The sequence below is a fragment of the Asterias rubens genome, chromosome 21, assembly GCF_902459465.1.
Source record: "Asterias rubens chromosome 21, eAstRub1.3, whole genome shotgun sequence".
NCBI lineage: Eukaryota > Metazoa > Echinodermata > Asteroidea > Forcipulatida > Asteriidae > Asterias > Asterias rubens.
Window position 1 is genome coordinate 9,633,419 of NC_047082.1, and position 19,420 is coordinate 9,652,838.

The window sequence follows — 19,420 nt, forward strand, 5'->3', positions numbered from 1 at the left end:
GTATGCTTTTGAAACTATGGAACAATGTGTCGTGAAATGGCGCCTTACACCGAGAAAGCTCAAATCGTCACAGTTCCGTTTCTATAAATCTGTATCGATGTAAATGCACATAAATCTGAAGAAGTAGTAGCCATGTTTGAATCTACGTGGACAACAAACGCTGATAAGTTTGAAATTTTGTAAGTACACGAACTCACACATTTCCAACTTCTAATAGAGGATATTATAGGAATGCTATTAAATCAAAACACGATGTATGATAACTGTTTTTCGGACAACTTCGACAGTTCACGAGAAACTCCATTAACATCAAATCAAAGGGCAGATGTTCTTTTAAAAAGAGTTACGTTCCAAAGTACATTTAATGGACTTGGCGAGTAAGTGGGGAGGCGTGCCGGGGTAAACGGGTGCTACGAGGGTCGACTGTGGGCGCTGACAACCGAGTAGACCTACGCCTCAAGCTAAAGTCCTGTTTACGTAGCCTATACTATTATTAGAGAGGACAGTTCACTATTTCCAATAAACTTGTGGTCACACCCATGCGTTTAAAGCCACTGGACACTATTGGTAATTGTCAAAGACTAGTCTTCTCAATTGGTGTATCTCAACATATGCATAAAATAACAAAATTTGACCTCAATCGGTCGTCGAAGTTGCGAGATACTAATGAAAGAAAAAACACCCATGTCGCACCGCACCATGATCACACGAAGTTGTGTGCTTAAAGATGCTTGATTTCCAGACCTCAAATTCTAAATCTGAGGTCTCGAAATCAAACTCGTGGAAAATTACTTCTTTCTCGAAATTTACGTCACTTCAGAGGGAGCTGTTTCTCACAATGTTTTATACTATCAACCTCTCCCCATTACTCGTATTCAAGAAAGGTTTTATGATAATATTTATTTTGAGTAATTACCAATAGTGTCCACTGCCTTCAAGGCAAAGCATACCTTTGGTTGTTTTTAACCGTTCGAATGTATAAATATTAATAAATCTAACCCATGGAAACGGCATTTCAAAGGGTCGTTTTTGAGCTATAACCGAAAATCTGGAGCGCATATTATGTCCACACAGGAAGAATAATCTACAAATAGGAATACACAATCTAAGAATATTAAAACTTTGGGGGCTAAAAAGTGATGTTTTGTTTGCTTTACAGTCGTTCCGTAAGAGCCGGTGTGGTCCCGACGTTTCGAACAGTATACTTATTTGTCTTCAGCATAGACTGTTGTCTCTAAAGACAAACATTTGCATTGTTGCAACACTCATCAAATGAACTGCTTTCATCTTAATTTATCAAAATCCAACTACTCAAATTCCAAAGGGAATGAAGCCAAATCTAACCAGATAACGATGAGAGACGGGTCAAGGATGAAAAGCTTGATTTAATCAAATTTTATCAATCTTTAAAAACAATAAAATGATTAGATACTCGAAGCTTCAGCTGCACAGGTGTGTGACATCGATTGAACCCCAACATAACTTAATCGCAACCCGATACGGGACTGATAAACATGTATTCAAATTAAGTGCGCAATCATTGTGCACCTTTCAAGTGCGCAGATTCGTTTCCTTCATACTCTCTTTAATATATGAAGGACAACTCTTTTTCGAGTGGTCTTCCACTCTTTTAGAGTGAATTTTGATCTTTCACTCTGTCCTGGAGTGAAACCCCTCTAAAAGAGTGAACTAACCACCACTCTTTTTGAAGAGCCGTATGGAGGACAGCTCGAAATGTATAAAGAGTGGTGTTTTTCATTTGTTTACATTTAGAGAGTACGTCAAAGCCATTATCGTAAAAACGCGCAAAAGTTGCATGGTCTTTTCGGAAGAAGGTGGTTAAAAAGTGATTGGGCGACGGGTTTGGATTCGCCATGGGGGTCCATTCACCTTTTTCAAGATGTAGGCCTACCTTAAAAGCGTATATGGTTTTGGTTGTGGTGGTGGCAATGTGTATTTGCATGTTTGAAATTCAAATCTTCTCACAAAAAGTTGGGCACGTTAATCTGACGAAGTGGTGTATTTTTGTTTGGGTGTCTGTGTCATCAATAGTGGAAAAAAAACTTAGAACTAAAACAAAAAAAATACCAACACCCCACCCGATCTATATCCGTAGCCATTCCATTCTAAGATGCCACCTTTGATCTGACGAACGAAGGTAACCAACAATAATAGGGTTGTCACAACAGCCCAAACCAAAAAATATGCTTTTATAAACTATGAGCCGGCATTTCTCAAAGCAAAATGTAACCCTAGTGTCAACGCTGACATCTAGAACCTCTGCAACAAATATGCCGAGCCCGAGGTGGATCAAGGCGAGGGAAAAGTAAAACAAAACTACAGACAAACAGACCTAGGGACAAACAAACCAACGACCACACAGGGACCGTCTCAAGTTATTTTTTTCCAATAACATATGACACAAGCTGTCAAGATTTCACAAATCTTCTCACTGTCTCAATTCAATCAAAACTCAGCTCAATCTCAATCTTAGTTTGGAATAGGCATTCCTTGACAAGAAATAACATAATAATAATATATTATTATTCCGCGGTAGTAGAAAAGAAAGCAAGAAAAGTTCTAAAAACAAGTAGGATTTGAAAATTTGCATGGTGGAAATACGATATAGTAAGGTTTGCGGTAACACCATGTAATGATAATCTCTCAAGGAGTTGGGATAGTTCTGAAAAGAACCGTAGGTTTCAACTCGACGTTTCGATCAGTATGCTCCAATCGTCTTCTGGAGAAAGCATGTTCAAAAGAGCATAATCTATCCATCAATAAGATACACACATGGTGTTACCGCAAACCAAATATACAATAATGTATAAATAAATATAGGAAAATCAACATCAAATAAAACAAAGTATCAAATATCCTGAAAGGAATTCATAACTTGAGGTCAGGAGTATTTTCCTTATTAAATTTGGAATTTCCCCGACGGTGAGAGAGAGAGATCTGTGACGAAATGGGAGACTAAAGATCCGTGGACAGGCCCCCGACCAAGTGCCCTGGTGGAACCAGCGGGGAGGCCGTGCCGGTAGGAAATTCGTTCGTGTCAAGCTCAGGAGCAAGACGACAAAAATTGCCCGGAATTAGGCCTCAAGGAATGCATGAACCCAGATATGATATTATGATTACGTATTCAGAACGGTATATTACACAGATGAATTAATAAACTCTGAACCATCTTATAAGGGTTACATATAAATGATTTTGTTTTTGAACAATTGGAAAAAAAAACTTGTGAAAGGCACTGGACACGTTAGGTAATTGTCAACGACCCATCATATTAATAATATAACAACTTTGTAAAAAAAAACTGCTAAATTATTGGTCGACGAAGTGGCAAGAGAATAATGAAAGGAAAAAAAACCTTGTGGCACAAGTTTGTGTGATGTAAGATGCCCAAGAAAGGTTTCAGGGCCTGAAGTCTTTCCTTGATTCAAATATTTCAGTGAGAAATTACCTCTTTCTCAGAAGTCATACGTTACTTCAGCACATTGTTTTATCCTATCAACAGATCTCCATTGCTCGTTGCAAAGTACGTTGTTTTGCTAACACATATTTTGAGTGTTAAAGACAGTGGACACTATTGGTAATTGTCAAAGACTAGCCTTCACAGTTGGTGTATCTCAACATATTCATAAAATAACAAACCTGTGAAAATTTGAGCTCAATCGGTCTTCGAATTTGTGAGATAATAACGAAAGATAAAAACACCCTTGTCATACGAAGGTGTGTGCTTTCTGATGCTTGATTTCAAGACCTCAAATTCGTGGAAAATTACTTCTTTCTCGAAAACTACTCCAAACTCCACTTCAGAGGGAGCTGTTTCTCACAATGTTTTATACTATCAACCTCTCCCTATACTCGTATTCAAGAACGGTTTTATGATAATATTTTGTTTTAGTAATTACCAATAGTGTCCACTGCCTTTAACAAACGTGTCCATTGGCTTAAAAAAAAGCAAGATACATTATAATTAGCTTGTCATGGTAATATGTATACAATATTTGTGGCCAACTGAACAAACCAACGAAGACATTATATGAGTATATATTGGGTTTCGAGTAACACTATACATAGGTTTGTTGAGCAAGATTTCGAAACTACTCTTCCATAATCGAACCAGAGAGTGGTTATTTATTTTGTGACGAGAAGAACGGAGCACATACCTTAAAGACTTGATCCCAACAGAGTGAACCAACACGCCCCCTTCTCAGACGACGGAGCACCTCAGGGCACCACACGGCAAAGAACGGCAGACCTTGACTTTATAAATCCCGCTGATCCCACACAGCACATGTGTCTTGAAAGAATATAAGCAGATACCGTGAATGACGCCCCAAAACACCCGATGTCCTTGTCGCAGTCAAAGAAGACTAAAATACCAAAAAACGAAGAATGACCGTCCAGAATCTTTATCCTGTCAAGAATGGGGAGAAAATAGTTTAGATGAGCCTTGAACAAAATAATATGGATTATAAGATTTTCATGAGATAATATTAATGTTGACACACTATTGAAAGGCCTATCACATTTAGATATCGATAATGGATGATTGTTCTGATAGGACTCTGGCAATATTGGCCAGACAACAGCCTTCTAAAATAAACAAAGTAGTAAACCTGAAAACTAGAGTTTATCTATACATTGCAACTCAGCAAAAATGTCTCCAGTCAAAACTAAACCGGAGCTGTCTCTGATTTTGATGAAGCAATGTACCGAAAAGGTGGGAGAATCTCGTCTCAAAGCTCCAAACGCAGAGGGACTATCAAGCGCAAATGCCCCCGGTCGAATTCACCAGCAATCACCACCACATCACGGAGGAGAGGGAGAAATACTCCGTGTGTGAAGAAACGAAAAACTGTCGTCGGCGTTGGTCCGAATTTAGGCACAGAGCTATGAAGACACCCGAAGCCAAGCCCAAAATAGACGAAGGTTTGGTTACAGCGTGTGTACGATGAACCATTGTCTAAGGTCATGACAGTAATACCTACCACCAACGAGATGTGGCTCGGAGCGAATCGTTGGACTCAAGATGTTGGCAGGAGTTTCTTAACAGGCAGGGAAATATGGCATTGCTGTACGCTGATGGGCGGGCAAGTGCACGTACCAATAATTTGTCTGCTCTTTTGATGTGTGGAAATGTCACTATCTTGTCCTCCGAGTGATGTCAATTTCGCTCCTTGAGAGTGAAAGTCAATCTGTGTCACTCTTTTTGAGTGAAATTGGAACGAACTTAACTGTAAATCGAGTTGAAAGTTCCCGTCTTTCACTCAAAAAAAGTTATCCCCCATGGGGGACAAAACGGTGTTTTTCACTCTTTTAACTTAAAGGCAGTGGACACTATTGGTAATTACTCAAAATAATTATTAGCATAAAACCTTACTTGGTGACGAGTAATGGGGAGGGGTTGATCGTATAAAACATTGTGAGAAATGGCTCCCTCTGAAGTGACGTAGTTTTCGAGAAAGAACTAATTTTCTACGAATTTGATTTCGAGACCACAGGTTTAGAATTTGAGGTATCGAAATCAAGCATCTAAAAGCACACAACTTCGTGTGATAAGGGTGTTTTTTCTTTCATTATTATCTTGCAACTTCGACGACCGATTGAGCTCAAATTTTCACAGGTTTGTTATTGTATTCATATGTTGAGACACACCAAGTGAGAAGACTGGTCTTAGACAACTACCAATAGTGTCTTTAACACAAATCTTATTTGAGAACCTTTGTTAATTTTTGTAGAATGTCTTTTGCTGAAGATGTGTTTCATCCAAAATACTCTGCAACGTTTAATTTTCTTAAACAGAAAATATATAATAATTCACATTGATTGGAAAAGTTACAATTGCAGTGATTGATTGGGTCACCTGTTCGTCATTTTGACATTTCATTCTGTATCCTTGACTTGTGGAGACAGAAAGTTCAATGTTGAAGATCCTGCTTGTGAGTACAGACATCAACAATTGACATATGGCATTTCAAAACACTTCCCCGTCATTTAAGAACGATGTCTTGGTATATTGGTCCGTCGACCATGAAAATAAAGCTCAATATACGGAACTAGACGTTTAGACGAGTCGTTGAAATGTATATCGTGGTTTTAGTGTGACGGTGTTTACGCTAGCTCGATACAAAGAGCAGGATTGCGACAAACTTAACAGCTTGTCTACGCGTCTATAACGTCACCCGCAAGTCTGGGTTGTAGAGAGGCGCGACACATTTTTGGGGGAAATGTTTGTAAATATTTTCTCAAATCAGCTAGAATTCAGAGTCGATGTCTAGAAACAACCTTGAGAAGGCCTCATTTGAATTGTCAGGACCATTTTATTTCTGCCATTTGTGTCGAGTTCCCCAAAAATAATAACAATCAAACAGGTTTTAGATAACAGGCAAATTAAATCCAAAAAGTACAAGTAAACAAAATAATAAATCTCCTGACAACATATGAAGCCTGAAAGCCTGCAGACGCTTATGAGTTATCAATGGGAGACTTTGGGGACACTTAGTGGCAGCAGACTTACCAGGTAAAATCCACTGTTCTCTGTCATGTGCGCACGCTCAGAGCTACGTAAACAATGGAAATTTACCTGCTAAGTCTGCTGCCACCTAGCGTCCAAAAGTCTCCCATTCAATGACGTACATGACGTAACACCAGGTTCGGCGCCATCTTGGACTGTTATCCGTGCCATCTTCGGGCGGCATGTCCTGCCAGGGTGTATTTCACAAAAGTTAGAACTAGTCTTATCTCGAGTTAGGACGAGTTACTCGTCTTAACTTAGGACTAGCCATACGTTTTTAATATCTCCTATGACTAGTACTTTGTCAAATCGACACCAGTGTCTTTAAACCAAAATCTCATCGAAGTAAATACTTCGTTATATATTTAAAATAATATGCACCAGCTTTAACAGTTCTATAGCAGATTGACAAAGTTTTGAGTAAAACTGCAATGAATAGCATTTTTTCCGACTGGGCCAGCCACCACTCACCTCCCAAGAACTGGACCGACTCCCAGGCGAGGGACTCACCGGTCCTCGTACGGTGTCAGGTTGGAGATAGGGACAAGCATGTCACAAACTAGCGGGTTCCGTTACATCCAAATCAAAACACAATCAAGCCGTTTCGCCAGGTGTCAAAACCAAAGCCTGCGGTCTAGCTGAAACCTTCCCTACTCCCAATACCTGCGCTCTGTTTATACCCAACGTGAAACCCTACGACTATTCCATGCTGTGATAAGATGGCAGTTGCTGTAGACTTGTGGACAAGTCGTTAAATCGGCCCCATGCGGTAAGATAGTCGAGTTGTAGCGGTGCTCTCGCGAGATCACTGCTCTCGCGCGGACCGCTGGCTGCCCGATGGTAGAAATCGGGGAGCCAGCAGTTCCGCTATCACTACAACTCGACTATCCTACCGCGTGCAGCCGATTTAACGACTTGTCCACAAGTCTAAAGCAGTGACGAGGTGACGTATACAGGTCATGACCCCGTTATGAATACTCATTATGAATATTCCGGAAAAAAAACCACGTGAAACTACTTCTATTTCACACTTGAAATCATCTTTGTAAACTTGAACCAATCAGGATTTCAGAAAGAGCCTGAAGATTGTGACTAGCTGTGAATTTCTCTGCGACGATTCTTCTACATTGAATTTACTTTGACAGAAATAGTCAGGCGGCAGAACCCAAGCCACATAATAACACCACAACAGAACATTAGAAGCTACGCCCAGGCCTTAACTTTTATATAGCTGCTTAAAAGCCATTGGACACTTTCGGAACAGAAACAAAATTAAAAGTTCACAGATCTACAAATAACATACAGGGTTTACAGAAGGTAATGGTGAAAGACTTCTCTTGGAATAATATTCCATTAAATGCTTTACTTTTTGAGAAAACAATATCAGACCCGATATCGAGAATTACGGATTTATTTTAAACACATGTCATGACATGGCGAAACGTGCGGAAACAAGGGTGGGTTTTCCCGTTATTTTATCCCGACTCGGATGACCGATTGAGCCTAAATTTTCACAGGTTCGTTATTTCATATATAAGTTGTGATACACGAAGTGTGGGCCTTGGACAATACTGTTTACCGAAAGTTTCCAACGGCTTTAAGCAAAAGTACAAGCTAAGCACAACGAAATTGTGCTAAACAGAGTATAAGGCTACCAGCCATACATATACCATGCATGCACCATTTCTGACTGGTATCCTGCTAAATTTCTGCTTAGCAGGAATGTGTTCAGCAAAACTGTCTGCTTCAGCAGCTCTATGAACTAGGCACAGGTGCGTATACAAAGACAAACAAAAAACAATTGAGCGATTCCCGGGATTAATAATTATAATTGTGGCTTCTTAAAAAGTGCACATGTCCGTCACCGAGTGACGCTCCTGGCGCTGTAACATACAGTATTTCCTGCCAGATGTGAGACTATGTTTGAATTATGAGACCTTAGCACCATGTAATGCTTTACAAGATGCTGTGGCGCAATTTTCTGCCGATCTGACCAGGAACACCGGGGCGAACCCCTTCTCTTTCCGATAAGTGCATTGGGTTCTTTTACATGCGTTACATAACACATGGGACCAACGGCTTAACGTCCCATCCGAAGGACGAAGCAATGGTTAAGTGTCTTGCTTAAGGACACAAGTGTCACGGCTGGGGATTCGAACCCACACTCTGCTGATCAGAAACACCAGAGTTTAAATTCGGTGCTCTTAACCGCTCGGCCACGACACTTCGATTGAGATCGAAGGACTAGCATGTCGAGTCTAGTTTGAGGCACCGCCACCCTCTCTCCATGTCTGTCAGTCAATGAGCTTGCATGTCGAGAAACAACTAACCCCGGCAAATCTTTCAACAGATTACGAGATATTGAAGAAGCATTTTGTTGATCGGACAGCTTAAAATACTTGCCAATCAACTATCAGTGCTTGTGGTATTTTATTTAATCAGTGCACCGCTTTAAACTACTGTTTATTTAACTGCCTCTGTAAGCATTGTACATCACTCACTAGTACGTACTTGGGAAAAGTAAACTTATTTTCATCCTCAAGTGTTCACTAAACACATCAATCAACCAGCCTCTGAAATTTCCATCATCTAAAAGTTGATCCCGATTTGGTGAAACCTGGGAAAACGATTGTGATTTGTTTTTCGAGGTGAAGGGATAATAATCAATGGTTAGTTCCATTGCGGCAATCGATATAAACAACATGTGGGTTCGAATCCTGGTCTTGATACCTGTCTCCTTAAAGGCACTTGACACATTTGATATTTGTCAAAGACCAGTCTTCTCACTTGGTGTATCAATTGGTCGCCAACGTTGCGAAAGAATAATGCAAGAAAAAACACCCTGTCGCACAAGTTTTGTGCTTTCAAGTGCTTGAATTCGAGACCTCAGCTGAGGTCTCCTCAAAAACTACAATACTTCAGATGGGGCCGTTACTCACAATGTTTTATTTCCGTTGAATTTATTTATGTTAACAGTTATTTTGAGTAATTACCCATTAAAAGCGCTATGAAACGACCTTATGAAAAGAGAGAAACCAAAACTTAGCTACAACTTGCAACTAGATACGAGCTGGATTTTAATATTGAAACCTTCTCAGTAAAATGAAACAAAAAACAAAACAAGTGTGGATATACATACCACTGTCCAAATACACTGTTCGTTATTCCACATAAAAAAAATTCAGAATGAGTAAAGTTCCAAGACGTTGGTAAAGAAAAGAAGTCCCTGTATCTGACAGTGAAGTTTGATGTTCATCACCTACCAGCTCGTCACAAAATCTACCGAATGAAGACCAGGTGCTCTGTTGATATATCTTACTTTATATCAGCAGACAAGGGAGTCACCTCGATGGTACACATCGATGAGGTAGCGTGGATTATTAGATGGATACCAGTGTTACTTGGGGAGTACGCTTGTTTGTGATTATTATTCATCCATCGAGAATGACGTATTGACACTCCCCCACAGTGTACGCGTTATTCGTTGGGGGTATCGATACTGGTGAAGTTTGTTGAAGTGATGGGTCGTGATAGAATTCCAAGAGGCTAGCAATGCATGGGTGTGGTTGCAACAAGTTCTTTAAATTCTGGCTAGCTGTTTCAGATTCTCACCCCAAGTGCCCGCGCCCACACACAATGATTGGTATATTTTTCTTTAAGTGGCATTTGAAAGAACTAAGTGTACATTATACAGTGCAGTACGATAAAGCGTTTGAAAGGGGCAATATTCTAATATTTTCAGGTGTCCGAGACACCTGAACATCTGACGTCATACTTCGAGGCTCGTGAGTTACGCCCGTGAGTTTTGCCCTTGAGCCTACGTCAAGATCATGACGGTCACGTGGTACGGATGTACCGTTGATCTCGCATTCAATTCGCAGTCAAATTCTACGTCCCTTTTAGAACCAAACATTCATTATGGGTGTGTTCGTTTAGCTTCCCTGGGTCGACCGCGGTGTGTGGCGGCTTTTTTTTCCAGGACGAACGTGGGTTATTATCTGCACACGTTTGTCCTGGAAAAAAAGTGCCACACACCGGGGTCGACCCGGGGAAGGTATAAACGAACGCACCCAGTATGGATGTACATGTACTATAATACATGTACGTTGTATCCAATAATATTGCTGGTTCTGTAAGACCAACACCTGTGATTATAAACCCATGTGGATAAGGGCAGGGGACCAGACTAGTGTTCGAGGGGGTTGTAGAAGATTGATTCTGACGTGTTATCATCCTTCTGTGGGTGCGTTCGTTTAGCTTCCCTGGGTCGACCCCGGTGTGTGGCGGTTTTTTTCCCATGACGAGTGTGTGCAGATAATTACCCACGTTCGTCCTGGAAAAAAAACCGCCACACACCGGGGTCGACCCAGGGGAGCTAAACGAACGCACACAATAATGCTAGGAATTGATGGGTGGGGTTGGAACATTCAGAGACCCAGCCCATTTTTTAACCAACGGTACGCATGCGTGTCACTTTAGATTTTGCGTGAAGAAGCTACGAGGAGACAAAACTGTGACATTTTCGGTACCTTACAGAGACCAAGGACAAATCAAAAAGGAGCATTAAAGGGGGAATTTTAAAGACTGGGGTGCTCCAAAATGACATTTGTGTACAAATCCTATGGGATAGGTTAACTTTAGGGACAAAGGAAATAACAAAAGAATGCCCCGCAAAGATACATTGGGAATTGGTGCGTGGCGATGTGGGTGTGAGCTTACGTGAGTTTCCTTGTGGGGTATTGGAACTATGAACCCCCAAGGGAATTCATTGTTCAACCAACCTGGACCCTACAGGGGAATTCTATAGAAAAGGGAATAGACGACAGTAGCAGGGCCCCGAAAAACGATCGAAGTGCTGAAAAATGGTTTTTTTCAAAGGAATGTCCACACAGTGACTGCAAAACTGAGCTGCGTGCGTGTGTGAACAACTGTGCAGAATACCCGAGCGTGAATCATGGCCACTAAAAAAACAAGTTATGTAACTCGGGCAATCTTTGTAATTTTAAACACACTTCAATTCCGTCGTTTTTCCTTTTAATGATTAACACTGAATCTTTACTAGTGAAGGTATAAAGACACGACTAAGCATTACAACAGGGAAATGCAGTTTTCCAAACGATATAACCACCATGTTTTGCAATATTATAGTTATATTACGTCAATGATTGTGTTGCTAGCAGTAAAAGAAGAGAATAACAACTACATGACTTAAACTGTACCCAGGGGTGAAACAAATGGAACGTATCCCTTCTTGAAACTGCTATAATTAACAAAAGGAACAATCTGGGGGACTCTGACGAATATGGCACAAATAGGCCTATTATGCGAGTACGTGTGGTTTATCGTGCACTGGTTTACTACAGCTCTTCCCAGGTGCACATTCTCCGTACATTATAGCATAAGACAAGTCCTCTCAGTTCAGATTAGTTCAGTTTTCAGCATGGTGTCGGGGGCTGTTTGCTATACAGTCCCAGTCTAGGTTACAGACTCTCACTGTGAAGAGGTCAGCCAGAGGTCATACAATTGTCATGGCTGCGTGGGCGCCGATTCAAAACGCATTAACGAAAACTAAAGGGATATGGATTAACATTATTGTAGTCGTCATAAAACTTGTATTTATAATTATTGTTTGGTTCTTTCTTCTGACTCATATTATTTGAGTTATTTATGACATGTAGGGCGTGTGAGATATGGTGACGTCACAGCAAGTAGTGTCAGAATGACGCATGAGTTTCAAATAACTTCTCAACATGTGCAATTCGATATCAGCAGTCACTAAGACTCGATTAGCCAAATATGGACTTCATACTGCGAATAATATTGAGTAATTGTTCTCGTTTGGTGGACGTTGTCGGCGCCCTTCGATAAGGTATATGCTCGTAAATACAATAGACTTTTTATCGTTGTACAATCATGTTCTTTAAAGTGTCCTTCTATTGGAACCAGTGTAACCAAATCGAGGTTTGGTAGTAAAAACTACCCACCGCATTTTGAAACTGGTCAATATGAAACTGTTTTCATTATTTCACGAGAGGGCCGGGAAACTTGACAATAACACGGTGGTATGGTAGACTCCCGTCAGAAATTCTCGTCCCGCACTATTTATACATCTGAATGTATCACATTCATACAAGCTAACGACATTTCAGTGACGGACTTTGAAACATTGTTGTCAATCGTTTGTCTGTTATGGCAGACTTTATATTTTAAAAAGTCCCAGCGACAACGAAAAAATAATTCGTTTATACACAATAAAGTCCAGTGTATGACAATAAGAAGCATGTGACAACATTTTGCATCAATACGAGTCCAATCTCATCAACAAAACATTCCTAACTGGTAAATATTTAGAGCAGAGATTTATAAACGATCTAATAACACGGTTTGACATGTGACGTAAACTTTGTTTAGAGGTTTGAAAGTGAACATAATTGTTTAACCTCAAACTCGGTATACATACTGAACTGCATTTCCTTTTAAAAATTGTTCAGTATAAAAGTATTTTAAGGCAAACTACAGAAATTGTTTATCATTTATGAATCATACTTGATGAATCATACCAACCCATGGTGAATGCTTACCCTGGACAAGGTTACAAAGGTTTCAGCAGTCTGCTTTAACAATGACCAAGCATACCTATGGACCCAATCGCAATGTTGTTTTGTTTTCTCTCAGAAGGGTTTACCAGGTTATCAACAATGGATCCCACACATGAAAACAAAAATACCAGACATTGTCAAAATCCATTTTTTTTTTAAAAAGGAAGTAAACTAGTGAGAGACTTAAAAGGTATGTTGGAGTTTGACGATTGTTAGATAAGGACTCGTTTGTGTTTAACACAAATAATTCGGTCTAAGGGGGTATGCACTTATGAAAGTACGTCAGAGGGTCGTTGGGGTCGTTTAAAGGTAACCTAAATGACTTTCTGAACTGGTAAGTAGGTCGCCAACTATGGGGATTACCCTCCCCCCTCCCCACCCCTTATACGCGCATGGACGAATGATTTTCGTAGGCATGACTTCATTTTTATAAACATCCTTACATTTTCTTTTTAAGTTGAAAAAAAAAATTCCCGTTGTGTTTGATGAATAGCATGTGGTTGGTAAAATATTTGCATGGGATACGGGTAGTAAAATATTAAATTTGACAAGTGTCGCACAATTTATCACATTTGATTTCTTTAACCTGTCCCAAAAGAAATTGTAATTGTTTGTGAGATATGTATAGACTAAATATATCAAGTGACATTATGACAAAGATCCACTCAACGGTAATCTATCTATCGTTCCATTCATCAATGAAAAATTGCATCATTTAAATAAATAAAATTAAAAAAACATCATCAACAACAACAGCAGCAGCAGCAGAATCAGTAGCAAGAAAGACTTTTTTGTGACGCGGTCTAAGAACTAAGTCACGTACTATGTCACGTAATGTTACATAATTGTGTAACGAGACAAGTTAACATTTCATGAGCCAAGGTAACTATATTGTGTTAAGCTAAAGTTAAAATTTTGACTCCACAAAACGACCGACAGGGTTTCTTCGCGGCGTAAGGGGAAACCGTGCAATTTCGAGGCATGTTTGTGTGGATCATTATATTCTACTTTTAAATTATCTATCTAACCATTTGCTTTTAATGACAAACGCCTTTTCAAAGACCAACTCGTCCGATCCAAGGCAACGTGTAATTATGAGATGCAATTAGGACTCCCTCTTAAAATAAATGCCAAGACGCTGTTGTCACAAGTCTGGTCATAGTCTCTATTTACTCCTCCATAAAGATGTCAGGCTTCCGAGCCGAGGATGATGAACAATAAAGCCCGGGCAAAACACAGCAGTCGACCATCACCAAGGGCCACCCACTTTTGAGAAATGCAAACAACATTCAATAACATTCTCTTACGAAATGTTAATTGGCAATTTAGAAGTGAGCGGAGACGATCGAACACATGAGGTTTGTTATCGTATGTTGCTATATAAACATCTCCATCAGTTACTTATATACACTAGCCCGATAAGAAAGGCACTGAACACCTTAGGTTTTGTCAAAGACAGTATTCTTACTCTGTGAATCCCAACAAACGCATAAAATTTGACTCAATAATTGATCATCGAAAATGCAAGAGAATGATGAAGGGAAAAAAAACCTTGTTGCACAATTTGTGTGCTTTCAGAAGCCAAATAAAAAGGCTTCATGCCTGAAGTCTTTAAATATTGGAGTGAGAAATTACCCCTTTTCTCTAATTGGTTAATTGGTAGCGAGCAAATGAGAGCTGTTGTTGACAGTATAAAACATTGTGTGAGAAACGGCACCCTCTGAAGTAAAGTAGTTTTTGAGAAAGAGGTAATGTCTCACTCAAATATTAAAAGGCTCCAGAAGACTGAAGTCTTTTTTAGGCATCTGAAAGCAAACAATTTGTGCAACAAGTGTGTTTTTTCTTTCATAACTCTTTTGAAAATTCGATGACCAATTAGTCAAAATCTTTACAGATTGTTTATTTAATGCACATGGTTGGGAAACTTGACCCAATTTCATAGAGCTGCTTATTAAGCACAAAATTTTGCTTAAGCAACAAAATCCTTGTTCATTAAAATCAGATTACCAGCCAAGACTCCACTCAATTGTTATGCTAAGTAAACAACAGCTATAAAATACCAGTCACAAGCATTGTATATGGCATGACATTTTGGCCGGTAACATGTGTAAAATAAGCGAGCTATTTTCGTGCTTAAGCAACTTTTTTGCTTAAGCAGCTCAATGAAATTTGCCCCAGGTCTTTGACAATTTACCATAGGTGCCTCTAATCCCGTTTATTGTACTAAAGGGGGGAATGTGTTGGTATTTACAGTCAATCTGGGTGTCTCTTTTGAGAAAGGAAATCAACATGACATATTCCCGTCCTTCGTCAATGACATGTTTATAAGTGACATGCTTGCCTGTCACTCTGTCAAGCATTTTCAGCCTAGTCAACCATGATGCTTTGTTGTTCCATGCTTCAGCAGACTTGTGATCGAAGGAAAGAAAATCACCACCCAATACATGATGAAAGTCAAATACTTAAGACCCCCGAGCAGCTAACACCATTTTTAAAACAAGATGTTTACACAAACCAGCTTTTGAAACCCGTGAAGCGCTTCGTCTACATTACCTTTAGCGTGTTTTGAACAGTCTGTCTCCTCGGTGACGAGGTTTGGGGTTGAGGCAGATGAGGTTATGTTTGTGGGACCCCGCAGTTATTTTGACAAGTCTTGAGCAAGATACCAGACACAAATTTTACATAAGACATACAACGGCCCTTTTTGAAACCACGGCTTCGGCTTTGGACTCGGCTTCAGGCTCCCTCGTCTGAAGTCCCGAGTGCTTTATAGGCAAATGTACGCGCAGTTGTTAAATCAACCGTGGAGCCAAGCTAGTCTGAGCCGAATCCAAAGCCGAAGCCGTGGGGATAAGAACTGATACCTTTTACATTACACTTTACTCCGAAGTGAAATGTTACTCAAAATGTTTTATACTATCGCAATCTGCTGTATGCGTAAGCTTCTGACCAAAGTTTTAGTACCGTTCACTTTAAGAGCTTATCGGGCGTCTAAAATCTTGAAAATGGAGTGAAAATCAACTTCTCCTTGAAATAGGTCTGAGCTTGGATAGAGATAATTCTCTGAAATCGTAGTGAAATTCATGGAGGAATGGTCTGGGAGAATCTTTGTTAAAGCATTGACAAAGAGAAATAGCTCCTTGAATTTCAACCTAATCCTGCACTTAACTGAGATTTCACGGTGGTTTTCACTGTCTTTAACACCCATAAGAGGCGTATCAAGGCGCTTAGTATCTTGGCCTGCTGCAAGGTATGTGGAGCTACGGAAGATATGAGACCTATTCCTTTACAGTGTTAACAAGGTGCTGTGGCATACTATAATGCAGCCAATAAAACCAGGAAAACCGGGGCGATCCCCTTCTCCTTTCGATAGGTGCACTAGGTAATTTTACTTGCTTTACACAACACACGGGACCAACGGCTATACGTCCCATCCGAAGGACGCAGCAAAGAGGAAGTTTGATTAAGTGTATTGCATAAGGACACTGTCACGACTGGGACTCCAACCCAGAAACAACAAAGCTTAGGTCACGACTCACCAATGAGACCTCAGTTGCTATACACTTTCTGGACGAGTGCGAATGCTGGGTTTGGAGGAGGGGGGCGTGGTGCATCGTGGCTGGGAGTGTGTTGTGTCGGAAACATTTAATCATATCGCCTTACAGACTGTGACAATGAACGCAAAGATCAACCTTGATTGTTTTGCTATTGGAGAAATTAATAGAGTTGACACTGTTTACCATGCTTATCCTAATGTGTGCACTTTTGCACTGGATACTACTACAAAAAAAATTAAATTAGCATAACAACTTATTTGGTAACGATCAAAGAAGAACTATAGGAAACCTAAAATAATATACTGACTTCGGAAACAGCTATTGCTTGCGGCTACTGGCTACGACTATTGACTACAGCGACAGTGTTGAAGGAAAGGCATTTTTCGCGATCCCCGGCATGCCACAGCCAATCATCCCGAAGCCGACATACACACGGCATAAATATAAACAGTATACTCGTGACGCTAACGATCTGTTTTGAAAGTCAGTTTCGGGTAGACCTCCAATTGTGAAATCTTCTAGACTCCTATAATAAAACTGGTTGACAATAACACCAAATCAATAATGAGGGCTGGGAGCTGGGCGGCATTCAATGAAGTTGGAGTTGGAGACTCATGGAACCACGGTATGCGCTCATTATGGGGGGGTTTACATAACCAAAGTGCTATGCAAACATTTATCGGATGTACATCGGGAACGACATGGCTGCAACAAACTGTGCAGGATAATTTCACAGAAATTGTTCAAGTTGTTTTCATTGAAGGTTTTTATGTTTGCCGATAGTTACTGCGGTGTTGAATCATACGAAATTAAAGACATCCAGGAAGAAACTTTTGTAGGTTTTTTTTTTTTTGGGGGGGGGAGGCTATCACTTATAGGCCTACTGCCAACAAGAAACTTTTAAAGTATGTTATTTATGTTGTCATTTTTATGGAAAAGTTTCCGTATGGCGCCACCACTTTTTCATTCGAAATAAAATAATATAGTATCTAATTTACCTGATTGATATATCCCTTTTTGTAAAAATGAGTGAAAAAGTGGTGGCGCCATACGGAAAGTTATCCAACGGCGAGTTCAATTTCAGTGACAATACTCCAAATGTGCCTAAAAATTAACATAAATTTTTAAAAGTGTATACACGACAAAAATATTCATAACGTGCCTTTCAGTTGCTAATATAAATAAATATTAGTTACGAAGCTGTTAAAAACACTTACCTTCAGTCCTCCCAATCGTTAAGAGATAAGAAAAGATGTCTCTTTGTTGAATCAAACTTTCTTGTTGTCTCTTTGTTTAATAAAACAAAAATGTTTGCAGATGGACGTGAACTTCAGCGATGAGAGCTCTTCTCTAAACCACACAACCCTCGTGCCCAAGTTCCAATCTAAAGGTATTGATATCAAACACAAGCTCCTTGCATTTTCCTCAAAACGAACCCTGCAATTATTCTCCTTTCAGTTCACAGATTAAAAAACCGGTTAAAAATTTAAACACAATTCCTTATGGTTGAGTGTTCAGCCATGTAGTCAAAATCCAACAAGCTCCAGCTATAGGGATACCTCACTGAAGACCGTCTTGAGATGGACTGTGTTAACTCCCGGCTGCAAGCCAAGTCCCCACCTCTTCCCGGGGGCCTTTCATGTACGACGTCCTCAATCTACAAACCCCTTGTGACATGCAAAAGCAGCGGCGCTGCAAAGCAGCATACACTGCATTCAGCACTATCCAACCCTATGCGAGCCAGCCACGCACCACTGATTTCCACTCAAAACATGAATGTTTTATAGCATACCACCCACCAAAGACCAGTTGACTTTCTTATCGCCCAGGTTCACAATATTACTTTGTTATGTGTGTTTTGGTCCGCCATACCGGGGGATTTTGGACTCTCTGTTATTTAGCTACATGCCACAGCTACATGCCACATGCCGAACGCCATTATGCCCTTAGTGTTAAAAATAACCAGAAGTTGATTTAGAAATACCAATGCAGCATGTTCAGTTTCAAAAAATACTGGGAAAAGATAATTATGTTCTTCAGATAACAAAGCGTGCGTTCTAAATAATGAACTCCACTTCGCGCACCAGTCAAGTAGAAACCTGAAAGCATAAAGTAATCGTTGGTATACGTCGTGATTTTCTTAGTAGGCCTACTCCTCAAGTTGTTTAATTAAAACACGTTCATGTGTCCTTTTAAAGAAATGAATACTTCATGCGCAATAATACATTGTGCTCCACCAAAAAGCGGGAATGATGGTAGGCCCCCTACTAATTTTTTTATTTTTTTTTTTCCATTATTCACAAAACCCTGCCACTAATCATGCCTTATTATACACGTCAAATGAGGGCGCCTGGCAAACATATTTTTATGAGTCTGATCGCCATTTCTCAAGTCAGTCTGATTTTGGTTTTTGATCCCAAATTGGGCCCTAAATATACCCCCAACCTTCATAATAAACACCAACTATTGATTTATAAGCTATACCTTCGGGTCTAAATTCCACTTGAGTAAGGGGCGGTGTGTTACGAAAACAGAGGGTACGGAACTGCAAGCGTAAGAAAGTATGGCTCAACTTTTTACACTTCTTATTGTATGTCTTGACGATTTCGAATCTCAACTTAGCCCTGTCATCATCCTCTTATGCACCCTTTTCTCATAGCCACCGCCACTTATAAAGGAGGATGTTGGGCAAAAGCGCACTGGCTATGAGAATAGGGTGTCTTATGTGACAATAT

At 40.0% G+C, this 19,420-nt stretch overlaps 1 protein-coding gene across 4 annotated transcripts in view; it reads right to left on the bottom strand.

Moving 5' to 3' along the window:
• LOC117304518 (uncharacterized peptidase C1-like protein F26E4.3) overlaps positions 1 to 18,277 on the bottom strand; it is a 34,389-nt gene extending 16,112 nt beyond the window's left edge. Inside the window, exons 1-2 of one of the 4 annotated variants that reach the window (XM_033789025.1) lie at positions 17,903 to 18,277; positions 4,179 to 4,429 (exon numbers count right to left, since the gene is read on the bottom strand). The gene's annotated coding sequence lies outside the window, so the exon portion shown is untranslated. Of the gene's footprint in view, positions 1 to 4,178; positions 4,430 to 4,728; positions 4,957 to 7,000; positions 7,117 to 9,668; positions 9,745 to 17,902 lie in introns of those variants that run through there. The other 3 variants (XM_033789027.1, XM_033789026.1, XM_033789023.1) reach the window with 3 other exon arrangements.
• Positions 18,278 to 19,420: the final 1,143 nt, after the last annotated feature.